This window comes from Castor canadensis, chromosome 6, assembly GCF_047511655.1.
Source record: "Castor canadensis chromosome 6, mCasCan1.hap1v2, whole genome shotgun sequence".
In the NCBI taxonomy this organism is placed as follows: domain Eukaryota; kingdom Metazoa; phylum Chordata; class Mammalia; order Rodentia; family Castoridae; genus Castor; species Castor canadensis.
Genome location: NC_133391.1, coordinates 112,836,375 through 112,849,085, shown reverse-complemented (window position 1 = coordinate 112,849,085; position 12,711 = coordinate 112,836,375). Strand labels below are relative to the sequence as shown.

At 42.2% G+C, this 12,711-nt stretch overlaps 1 pseudogene; it reads left to right on the top strand.

Annotated features, from left to right (window-relative positions):
- Positions 1 to 5,773: 5,773 nt before the first annotated feature.
- Positions 5,774 to 6,090, top strand: LOC109679850 (ragulator complex protein LAMTOR3 pseudogene; annotated as a pseudogene).
- The last annotated feature ends 6,621 nt before the right edge of the window (positions 6,091 to 12,711 follow it).

Sequence of the window (12,711 nt, the reverse complement as noted above, 5' to 3'; positions counted from 1 at the left end):
AAGTGTCCCAAGTTCAAATGCAATACAGTTTCAGTAAGTTTTTCAGCATGCAGGTGTAGTTCGGTTGTTTTCTCATCAAAGGTAGGGAGAGAGAAAAAAAAGAGTCTGGAGACAGGTCTGTGAATGGCTATCTGCGGCTGTGTCTTGCCTGCCCGCTGCTGTCAGCCTGCTGTTGCTGGCGGTGTTATTTATGCAGATCTCAGGGGTGAGCTTAGCACTCACCTGGCCCTGCAGGCTTTGTTTACTCAGAGTTCTCCTGTGGGCCAGTCGCTGCTACAAGCTTTCCCCTTTCCAAGCACACTGGGGAAGGTAACACTGCACCCACTTGCTCAGGCCAGTGTGTTTGTTTACAGCTTATGTGGGAAGTGGGTCTTCCCCCCTCTCCTGTGGACTTTTCCTCCCTCCGCCACTCTCACAAGCTTTCCCGCTCTGGTTGCTGGTGGGTGCCCCCTCTCCCGCCCTCTCCAGCCAGGCCTGGCTTATTTATTTACAGTTCTGGAAAGGATTCCCCTCCCCACCTCTTCAGCGATCAGGGTGCCCCACCCTCTTTGCTACGTGTCTTTATTGTTCTTATTACTTATTACTCAGTTTCTCTTTTTTCCCCGGGTGGGGGTCGGTCTGTCCAGGGGGCTATGCTGATCTGGCCCAGGGTTGTCTGTGGAAGTTCTGTGTACCACTTAGCTCACCTTGTCCACGTCTTCCCAAGCTGTCTGGGCGCGGGCGTCTGGTGGCCTGTGGGTCCTCCTGGTTTCTCCATTTAACATGAAGTGGAGATTCTCTGCGCAGGCTAGAGGTGTGGAGAGGTCAAAGTTTTGCCTCTTCTCGGTGGTCTTGCCTGCAAGGTGTGTCTCCAGTGTCTCTCTAAGATTTCACTTTAGGAGGCACGCTTTCTGCTTCCTCCCTCTAGCTGCCATCTTGGAATCCCCATCGCACATATTCTTAATCCACCATCAGTTAAAGGACGTCTAGGTGTATTCCACAGTTTTCCCTTTGTGAATCGTGCTGCTATAAACATGGATGTGCAGGTGCCTCCTTTACACTTCTGCAGGTGTACACTCAGGAAAGGTATAGCAGGATCATATGGAAGTTCTGGTTTTAGTTTTTGGTGGGGAATCTCCATACTTATTTCCATAGTGGCTGCACTAATTTATATATTTATTTATCTTTTCATTTTTTTTTATATACACAAGGGCCAGAATCATTTTATTAAGCATAATTATACACTTCTTAATGTACAGGCATTACGAACCATTTTTCCTTCCCCGGGTGAAGTCACCACATGGGCGGGTGTGTCTGGTGGTGGTGGTGGGGGGACCAGGAGATGTCGCTCTTCTCTCCTTGGCTTGGGAACACTAAGCCCCAAGCACCACAGGTCCATCTGATAGATGAGTGGGCAAGCATGCTCTAACAGAGAGCTAATTCTTCCAAGGGGATCTGGGGAGCTGAGTTGCAGCCGCCGCCATGGAAATGTGGCAGGCAGAATGAGAAACCCCATCTCTCTCTCTCTCTCTGTGTCTTTGAGCTGCTGCCTCAGATTTGCACTCCTACCCTCATCCTGGGAGGAAAATGTCAGATCCATCCTGCAAAGCGTTTTCTAGAGTGGGCACGAGCAGTCCTCTAAATTTTACAAACTTGACTTCCAGAAACCTGACATGGTCATTTATGAAACTCCTATCTTAGAGTTCATGGTAAGTTTTTTATGATGATAGTGATAATAAAAACCATTTGCTAGCTGGACGTGCACACCTGTAATTCCAGCTCTTGGGAGGCAGAGGCAAGGGAATTTCGAGTTCAAGGCCAGCCTGGGGTCACAATATAGCAAGATCTGTCCTGTCTCAAACAAATGAACAACCAAAGCACTTTACTATGCTATGGCTTAACAGAGATTGGACAGCACCTCCAGGGTTGGATGACCAGGGTTCGAATTCAGACTCCAAGCTTTGTGACCTTGAGTTTGTCATTTAGTGTCTATTATTTTTGGTGTCTTCACTGACAAAATAAGAATAATATTAGTTCTTACACCATATAAAGTGCCTGGCGCAGTGCCTGGTGTCTTGTAAATGCTTTGTAAGCAATACTTTCTCCTATGGTTAGGGTACTAATAGATCCTGGGTTCTGTGAGGGCAAGAAGTGGGTCTCCCAACCTCTGCTTCCTTCTTGAGGCACCTGGCTCTCCCAGATGCAGCAAACACTCACCAAATCCTTGAAACCAGGGATGAATGAATGCTGGATTTGAAATCAGTGTTGGTCTTTTGTTAACAAACTGTGGAGCCCGGCAGTTATTGGACCTTTGAGCTTCATCAGCTACAAAGTGGAGAAGTAATGGACTTGCCCCACAGGCTCACAGCGATGAGATTAATTGAGAGACATTGAGATAAAGCACATAAAATGTTTAGTGTGGTGCTTGATGTCAGTCCATGTCTGATTTTATTAGCAGCTGATATTCCGGTGAACAGTAGTTAACTATTTAAACGTGTTTTTACTGCCAACAGCCCACACGATCCTCAGCACACCTCAAAAACAGCCAGTCCCCATTTCACAAATAAGAAAAGCGAGTTTCAGGAAGGTGCCAGTTGTGGTGGCACTCAGCCATAATCAGTAATCAACAGGCAAAGAGGATGAGGCCAGGGGATCAGAGTTTGAGACCAGCCTGAGATTCAGGAAGTCAAATACCTTTCAGAGTTTGCTGAGCAGGCTGGTTGCAGAGCTCAAAACCCAGTGGCTCTACAGATCATTTAATTAATAAATCATTTGTCACTTTCATTTCAGTGACAGACATTTGATCCTTTGAGCTCTGCGGTGTGTGTGAATCATCCTTCTTTCCTCCTTCCTCACAGTCTGTGTCCACAGGAAGGCTTCCCGGGATGAAAGGATAAGAGTCCAAAGGAGTAAGCAGCTGACTCTTGAGAGTCCATTTTTTCTGAGTGTCCTATCCCAGTGAGGGAGGGAGTGGGAGACATTGAAAAAACACACTCAGACCTGGAGATCCTCATGCTATGGAGTTCACCCTAGAGGAGCAGGCAGACCGCTGTGCAGGAGTGGGGCACATCTCCACACCTGGCTGCAACTGAGATGGGGAGGTGGTCGGGACCCCATATGTGCATGTATCCTGTGTTGATGATTTTTGTCCCATGGCCTGGATTGACCCTGTCAGAATACTTGAAATGTCTTGTGCTAAGCTTTTCTTTTCTTTTTCTCCCCGAACCATGACAAATCTGGTGCCCCCATGGACTGGTAACTTTCCAAGAGGAGTGGGTGTGGCTGCGGTCTCTGGATGGTCTCCCCTCTGTAGTGCCAGGGACAAACCAGACTTTTAACCTCGCCATCTTGCCTTGCGGGAAGAGACCCCAGGTCTGCTCTCTTAGGAAACCTGTTGAAGTTTCTGTCTCTCCAGAGGGGACATTTTGACCAAGGACACTGTCCTAGACTCCAGCCAGGAGTCTAGGCGGACAAAACACCGGCAGGCCTTCCAAGGCCTGGGGAATGGATCTATCTTTTCATTTTTAATGATTCTGATATGCATGTTTTTAACATTTTTGTTAGCATATATTAGTTGTATGGGTGGTTCATTGTGTCATTTCCATATATGCTTACCTTGTACCATGGTTACGGTAACCTCTACCGTTACTCTCATCCCCCTCCTCCCACTTAAGCAGTTTCAACAGGTTTGTTCTATTTTTGTACAAGTATATGAAGTACTTCAACCATATCCACCCTTTACCCTCTCTATTTACCCTCCCTCCTCCTGCTAACAAAATCTGTTTTACATTCCTTTCCTTCATTTTTAAGTGTTTATTCATTGTTCAAAGGAGTTTCTCCATGGTATTTCACCCATGAATATATTGGACTTAATCAGATCAACCCCCTTTATTATTCTCCCCTCCTCTTTTTCCCTTCCCCTTATTATTCAAAGCCTTCAGTGCATTTTGCTGTGCCATCTTCCTACACAGATCAATGTGTTTATATATAGTTTACTCTCTGTCATTCTCCTTTCTTCTCTTCTCCTCCTCATCTCCTCTAACAGTCCTAGTATTGGCTGCGCTAATTTATATCACCACTAACTGTGTAATGGTTCCCCCCACCCATCTTCACCAGTATTTGTTCCCTTGACGATTGCCATTCTGACTATGGTGAGATGGAATCTCAATGTTGTTTTGATTTGCTAAGGACATTGAACATTCTTTTCACATATTTATTGGTCATTTGCACTTCTTTGGAGAACTGTTTGTTCAAGTGATTTTCCTACTTGTGGATTGATTGATTTGCTGTTTTGATGTTTAATTTTTTGAGTTCTATATATATTCTGGATATTAAACCTTGTCAGATGAGTAGCTCCCAACATCTTAGCCACTTTTAAGTGGGCAGTTCAGTAAGGCTGAGCACATTAACATTGTCGTGGGCCCTGAAGGTTTTTAGAGTCAAACGATACTGTACTTTGATAAGTTGATGGTCGTATAATTATTCTTACTCTTCATTCCCTAAATACTAAGTATAAATCTGAGTCTTGATGAACGATTCTCTCTCTTAAGGGTACAAAATTTACATGAGTCAAGGAGGTTAATGTGAGCATTTGGATTTTGGAATTATAATGAGGTCATCTCTTCTCAATAATGCTTAAAGCTAATGTCATGCTTCATTTTGAAATTTTGTGTCAAATTGGCTTTGGTCAAACCATGCTAGTTTTAAAAAACAAGAGAGTGTGTGGGCTGTTCCTGCTTCTTTATGATAAATGTTGTGACTACTTAAGTCTAGTGGTATGGACAGTGGGATGTAGAATTCAGTCTGGAACAGGGCCAACTGCTTTCCAGAGTGAGGAGAAAGTTGACATGAAGGAAGGCTTCAGGTCATTAGAGTTGACCTTGAGGAGAGGGTCCAGTGTTGTTTCAGGCAGTCATGTAGAAGATACAGAGCAGAGCCAGGTGTGATGGTGCACACATGTAATCCTAGCAGATGTGAGGGTGTAGCAGAAGGATGAAGAGTTTGGGGCCAGCCTGGGCTACAGAGTGAGACCCTATCTCAAAAAAGAAAAAAGAAAGTACACGGCAGATCACTGGATCAGAGGACTTAGATAAAAAACACAAATGGGCCCTCCTGAAGAAGCCAGCAGACAAGCTGTCTCAAATCAGAAGAAGCCTTTCAGCCTTCTGTCAATCCCAGGCCATGTATAGGAGCCTGTAAATCAGGTGAGGGACAGAGGGAGGTACCTCTGAGTGCCCTGGCTTTCAGTCAGCTTGGCATCCGGAACCTGATCTTGTGGGGTAGACTGATGCAGGATGAAGCAGCAGCACACAACAGCATCCTCCTGCCTGCCTGAGCCCCTGAGCCAATGGTGCTGCCTTCCTGACACCAAGGCTGCTCAAGCAGGAGCCTGTGGACAGTGAGGAGCATAGACAGAGCACTGCGCCCTTCCCCCTCTCCTCTTGGAAGACGTGCTTGTAGATAATGCTTACTTGCTGGATGTAGCATAGTGAGTGGGTAGTGGTGATAGTTCAGCCTGTAACCTAGCTGGAATGGGGTCCTGTGAGGTCACTTGCCCCAGGGAGAGCCTAAGACATCAGGTCAAGCATCTTGTTATGGAGCACACCCTCACCCAGTTGGGCCAGTCAGTTCTCTAGCTTTTTGATTCCAGTGATGCAGACAAGGGCTAAGAAGTTCCATTAAAGTAAATTGGAGAATCTATCTCTGAAGCTGTAAGTGAAGTGCAGCAGAGATATTACAGCAGCCAAGAACCCCAAGTGTGGTAGATTGGTTCTGTGAGAGGAAGGGGTTCATCATGGCAGATGACCTAAAGTGATTCTTGTGTAAGAAGTTACCAAGTGTTGAAGGGCTCCATGCTATTGTTGTGTCAGATAGAGATGGAGCACCTGTTGTTAAAATGGCCAATGGTAACGCTCCAGAGCAGGCTTCATGACCTGGCTTCCTGTTTACTTTTGCCCTGACAATGGACAAAAGGAACAAAGGGACTTTCAAAAAATAAATAAATAAAAGCATCATCTGTTACTATAACACGTACCAGGACTAGTCGTCAGCCTAGAACAGGAATTTGCTCCATTGTTTGAAGAATTGATAAAAGTTTTGGGAGTTTCTTAATCTGCCAGTGGTTTTAATGTGTACCTTGTCTTCATTATAACAACACAATATCAACCCAACCATTGTTAGGCCACAGTAATGCTTTTATCAATCTATGTGCTTAAGAAAGGGTTCCCTTTTCTACATATACTAACGAAACAACCTATAGGTATATTATAGACAGGGGGGTTACATCTTACTTTGTTAGCTCTTTTCTTATTTAGTAAGATCTGGAGATATCACAAAAATGGTCTGGTTTATCACAGTTCCCATGGCATTAGTGCAGTCACCACATATGAATGCGTTCTATTCAGTGGATTAGAGTCATGATGGTGTGTTGGTCCACTTAGTGCTTCCTATTGAGCAGTACTCCAGGCCTGCAAGATGTAGCAGATCCTTTTTTATTGTGAATAACAATGGGGACAGTTTCCCTCTTGATTACATTTTATTTCTTCGCATTAAGTGTAAGGGAGATAAAATGGTTTAGTGAAAGTAATCAGTACAATCACTAACTTTTATTTGTATATACTATTTTGCAATGTAGATGGATATTACTAATGGATTCTTCTCAGAGGGTGCTACTTTTTAATGAAAAGGAAAATTATAGCTTATGGTATTTTTTCCTAGACTGCTTTCTGTAACCAGTGTTTTAATTATTGTGTGTTCTTTGTAAAATTTAAATGATTCGATATTGAATTCTGCTTCCACTATCAGTGTATATGTAAAAATGATAGTATAGCCATTTTCATAATGAGTATAAATAAAATGGTATTTTTAAAAATAAAAACATAAAGTAGATTGGAAGAGAATCCTCTGCTTCTTCAATAGTTAATACTCAAAAAAAAAAAAAATGGAGCCCTGGACAGCTAAATAGCTTACATACCAAAGACTTACATCGTACTTTTGTTGTACGTCCATTGTACATTGGCTGTGGCTCCCTCCCATGTCATCTTCACTCCAGGACTCTAGCTGATGGAGGAGCTCTAGCTGCAATATTGCTATGTCTATCAAGGGGATGGAGATGGGGTGAAGACACTGAAGCACCCGTTGCCTCTTACAACTTCTGCTTGAAGTGATACAAGGCTCTTCTGCTCAGAAGACTTACTATTGGCCAAAGTAAGTCACATGGCCAAGTCTGTGTCCAGTGGAGCAGGGAAAGATAATCTTCCCCAAGCAGCAGCTAGAATATTTGTGAAAAATAATAAAGAATAGAGCACCCCTAGCCAGCACAGGTTTAGAGATATCTGTGCTGAAGATCCTTCGGCCAGAGGTTCTCAGACTTTGGAGTTTCTGGAGGGCTTCTTAAAGCACAGGTTTCTGGGCTTCTGACTCAGGAGGTCTGGGTTGTGTCCTGAAAAGATGCATTTCTAATGAGTCTCAAATGATGCTGACACAGCTGGTCAGGGGACCAAACTTTGAGAAGCACTTCTTTTGCCTGTGGGCAGATTCTTAACATAAGCCCCTCATCCACATACCAGGGCACATCTGCCTCTGTAGAAGAGGTCTTATCCATGAGGACTATTTTATTGGAGGGCTGTCAGCTATTTCTTCCCCAAAGATGCCAAGAAAAGAACTCTCTGGTGCTTTATTTCTAAGCATAGAAAGTCCCAGAGGGGGTCAGGAACCAAGCAATGAGGAAGACACCATCAAGAGAGCTGTAGGCAGGAGCCAAGGCTTGTGTTTCCTACTGACTGACAGTGTGCAGAGAAGACAAAGGGATCTCAGAAGTGGCATCAGGTTAGGTGTAGTGATTAGGCCTGAAATCCCAACTCTTGGAGGCTAAGGTAGGAGGGTAGTGAGTTCAAGTGAGTTCAAGTCCAGCCTGGGCCACACAGCAAGACCCTCTCTCAAGAAAAGAAAAGAAAGAAAAGGAAATCGTATTAGATTCATAGATTTTGTGTGTGTATGTGTGTGTGTGTAACAGGAAGAGAGCAGTTTCTTGATGGTTGGTGTATAGGACATAAGGGAAGAGAAGGGTCAGGGAAGCAATTTTGAGACCTGGTGACCCCAACATGACACAAATTGACTGCAAGTGTCAAGTTCACGTGTTGAAGGTTTGGTCTCCAACTGGTGGTCTTATTGTGATCACCATGAGGGTTCTGACTTCATCAGTGGTTTAATCCATTGTTAGAAAATGAAAATGAAAAAATGAGATTTGTTGAAACTATCCCAGGAATGGGGGGAATGAGGATAAAGAAGAATGATGGAGGGAGTGAATTCAACTATAATATATTGTAAGAACTTTTATAAATGTCACAATGCACTCCCAGCACAACAACAACAACAACAACAAAAACGAAAAAGAAAAAGAAGAAAATCGAATAGACTATTGAAAGGTACTGCATCTGGGTGCACTTAGGAGGTGGAGCCCATTTGGAGGAAGTATGTTGCTGGGGTATGTCTTTGAAAGACAGCTTGTCCCTGGGTACTTCTTTTTCTCTCTGTTTCCTGGCTTTCATGAAGTGAGTGGCCTCTGTCACACATTCTTGCCACCATGATATTCTGCCTTGCCTCAGGGGACCAGCCAACCATGGACTGAAACCTCTGAAACCATGAGCTAAATAAATTATTTCCTTCTTTAAATTGTTTTTCTGGTATTTCTCAAAATGACAAAATGTCTAACACAGTGGCTTTTAATTTTTCTTACACCAAAATGTTCTTCAGAGAAAACAAAAATGATTGTATGGCTCAAGGATACAGACAGACCAATGGAATGGAACTAATTGCCCGAAACTGACCCAACAGATATACAAAGTTGGAATCCACTGAAATAGCATGGATGCTGGGGAGAGGATGGCCTACTCAATAACTGGTACATGGACCTTTACCTGTCCATTGGGAAAACAATTAGATTCAACAAAGCTCTCATCTATACCTAATAAAACAAGCACATTTTCCTGTACAACTGCCATCTGTACAACCAGCAGCCAAAACTGGGTAGTTAATATTGGTATGTTAGTATGGTCTCCTCATCACATTCCCATTCAAGTTCATTATTTGCTCCTCTGATGTCATTTATAGCAAAAGTATATCATTTTGAATTACACATTGCATTTGTTATGTACTTTTAGTCCTTCTTGATCTGGAACAATTCCTCAGTCTTTTTTTGGCTTTTAGAATCTGGGCCCTTTGAAAACTGAAAGCAGGTGTCTTGTAGCGCATCCTTCAGTTTGGGTTTCCCTGGTATCTCCTTAGGATTAGCTTCGGGTTATTATTAATTTTGGGAGGAATACTGCAGCAGGAGTGATGCTGTGTGCTTCCCAATGCATTCTGTATGTGGTGTATGATCTTGATTTTGTCACATTATTGATGTTAACTTTGATCACTTGATTAAGACAAGAGATTATTCTAAAGGCACCTATTTGACAAACTTGGGAAAATTTTCACAATACCAAATGTTTGCAAGAATATGGAGCAATAGGAATTATTTCATGCTGCTGCTTGGAGTGTGAATTGGTACAACTTTAGAGAGTGATTTGGCAATATCTAGAAAATGTCAAAATGTTCCTACTCTATACATGCACCCTTAGGTACATTCTTAGAGAAACTAGTGCATGTATATCAAGGAGTCATGAATAACAATATTCATAGATAGCAACCTAAGTGTCATCAAGAAGACAATGACATACAGTTATGGGATAGTTGGGACATGGATTCTTATACAGTACTAAAAAGGAAAGAAAGAGAGCAACAATGTAGCTGGTAATCAGTGTGGCTCACTTTAAAAATACAAATGTTAGACTGAGTTCAAATCTGTAAGAACACATTCTGAGTGATTCCATTTCCATAATGCTAAAAAAGCCATACAAGGGGTAGGGGTATAGCTTGATAGAACCCTTGTCTAGCTTGTGCAAGGCCCTGGGTACAATCCCTAGCACTTCAAAAAGCCAAACCAAACCAAAAATACCCAAAGCTAAGCAATGCATTTTAGAAATACATATCTAGAAAGCAATAAAGAAAACAGGGAATAATAAATACAAATTCAGGATAACTGTGAACTTTGGGGAAGATGGAAGGAAATGCAATTACCAAGAGGTTTGTGAGGTTTTGACTATGATTTTGTTCTTTATAAAGTAAGATGGAGAATGTGACTAGGAGGGAGTTTTTATGAGGACTTCCACTGTTATTCCTTGTACATATTTGTAATCTTTTGTTTGCATGAAATGTTTCTTAATATTTTCACACCCTCTCATCTTCTGGCTTGGCAGTGGGCTGATGGAAGTTTCTTCTCATTCTTAGTGTTTGGAGATGAAGTGGAAGCTCACCATGACGGTACAGAATCAGGTCCCCACTTCCCAGCCCTCACGTTACGTTTGCATCATTTGTCCATGAAAGTCTGTGAGTTTTCGCTGTTCCAGCCTAAGTACTAATACAGCCTCCAGAAGTGTTTTCGTTTAAAGAATAAATTATATCAAGTTCTACCTACAAGTGTACGACCCTGCCATTCTCAAGAGGTCCAGTGCTCAGAGAACTCACAGACCTCATCAGTCTTATGCGTGATGGGACAGCCTCCCTGAGTCAGTGATTGAACTTGATCCTGAGGTTGCAGGTCCCATAGCCAAGGCTGGAATCTGAGCCCCTCCAGTCCTCCGAGTGCTTCTGTGTTTGTGCTGTCTCTGTCTGGCACAGGACTTAGAGTAGGCCTGGTAAACGCTGAGTCTGCAAGCTGGAGTGATTGCACCAACATCATGAATTCGCATGTCTAGAACAAGATTGAGGGAGACAGCCTTCAGAGAACACACAGCAGATTGTTGGGAGGCTGGCAGCAATTCAACGTGACAAGTGTGGTGTATTTCTTGATTTGTAATATCCCGAGGTTGTAATTCACAGAGTGATAAATCTTTGCCCTGTGAACATTATGCAAGAGATTTCATCTACCACAATGAGCTAAAGACTCCACAAACCACAGTAAATTCCTCTTGTGTAAGGGCCTTTGTCCGTCTCACCAATATTCTGTCTTGGCAGCAGTCAGTATCAGAGAGGGCATCTTTGTTCTCCTTGGCTCAGTGGCGAGGAGGGGAGAGGATGGAAGGAGTCACCACCTCAGGCTTCCATTAATAACAGAGTACATAATTCAGGGACCTGAAGTACTTGCAGTTTTAGCCTAGAGTAAAGAATTACTCAGTTCACTATCAACTATGCAGCACGTGGCAATTCTTTCATTTGTCCAAAGAATCACCTGGCAGAAGCTTCCAAAGGTTCTCACTTTCTTTCTGCATTTCTATAATGATACAGGCTGTCATCAACATATAACAAACTTACTTACTTGAAGTATACAGTTTCATGAACTTTGACATATCTGTGCCCATAAAATCATCACCACAATTAAGAAAGTAAACATATCCATCACCCTACAAGTTTCTTTGCGGCTCCTTGTAATCAATTCCCATCTCCTACACAACCTGTTTCCAAGCAACCCCTGGTCTAAGTTCTGTCATGACACATTAGTTTACATACTCCAGAATTTGATATAGATGGAGTTACACAGTATAAACTCTTTTTAGTGGTCTGGCTTCCTGCATTCAACAAAAGTATTTTGAGATTGTGTGGTATTGGGTATATAAATCGTTCATTACTGTTTGTTGCAGCAAAGTATTTAATTGTATGAATATACCATAATTTGTTTACTCACCTATTGATGAACATTTTGTTTGTTTCTAGCTTTGGGCTATTACAAATAAAACTGTTATAAACATTCACATAGAAACCTAGGTACATACAAATGCTTCCATTTCTCTTAGGTTAAAACCTAGGGCTAGAATGATTGGATCATGTGATACATTTATGCTTAATGTTTTAAGAGAGCTGCTAAGTTTTCCAAAGTGATTGAACTGATTAAGATTTTCAGCAGTATGAAAATCTATTTTTCCACATTCTTACAACATTTGGCTTAGTCAGTCTTTTTCATGTTAGTCACTGTAATGTTCAGAAGTATTCATTATAGTTTTTTTTTTTTTTTTGGTGGTACTGGGATTTGGACTCAGAACCTTGTACTTGCAAGGCAGGCACTCTACTGCTTGAGCCATGCCCTCAGTCCTTTTTTTTTTTTTTTTGCTTTTTTTTTCAGTAGGGTCTTGTATTTTTGCCTGGGATCTCCATACTCCTACTTATGCCTCCCCCACAGCTGAGATAAAAAGCATGTATCACCATGGCTAATTTGTTGACATGGGGTCTTAGTAACATTTTGCTCAGGCTAGCCTCAAACTGGGAGCCTCCTGATTTCTCCTTTCTGAGTAGCTGGGTTTATGTTGCTAGGACTATAGGCACAAGCTACTCTGCCTGGCTAGTATCCATTTGAATTGAATTATTTGATGTTTTTTATTATTGAGTTGCAAGAGTTTTTCTTATACATTTCAGATACAAGTCTTTTGTCCACTATGTTGCTTCTGTTTTCCCAACCTGTGACTTTTCCCTTTAATTTTCATGCAGTGTCTTTTAAAAAACAAACGTTTTTAAAATTTTGGTGGAATCCAGTTGTTTTGATTTTCCTTTCACAGTTCCTATTTGTGTTTCTTTTAGTAATAGAAAATTACCAAAAATCTCCTCTAGAAATTGTATAGTTTTAGTTCTTATATTTAAGTCTGTGATCTATTCTAAGTTTTGAATACGGTGTGAGGTAAGCACTGAGGTTCATATATGTAG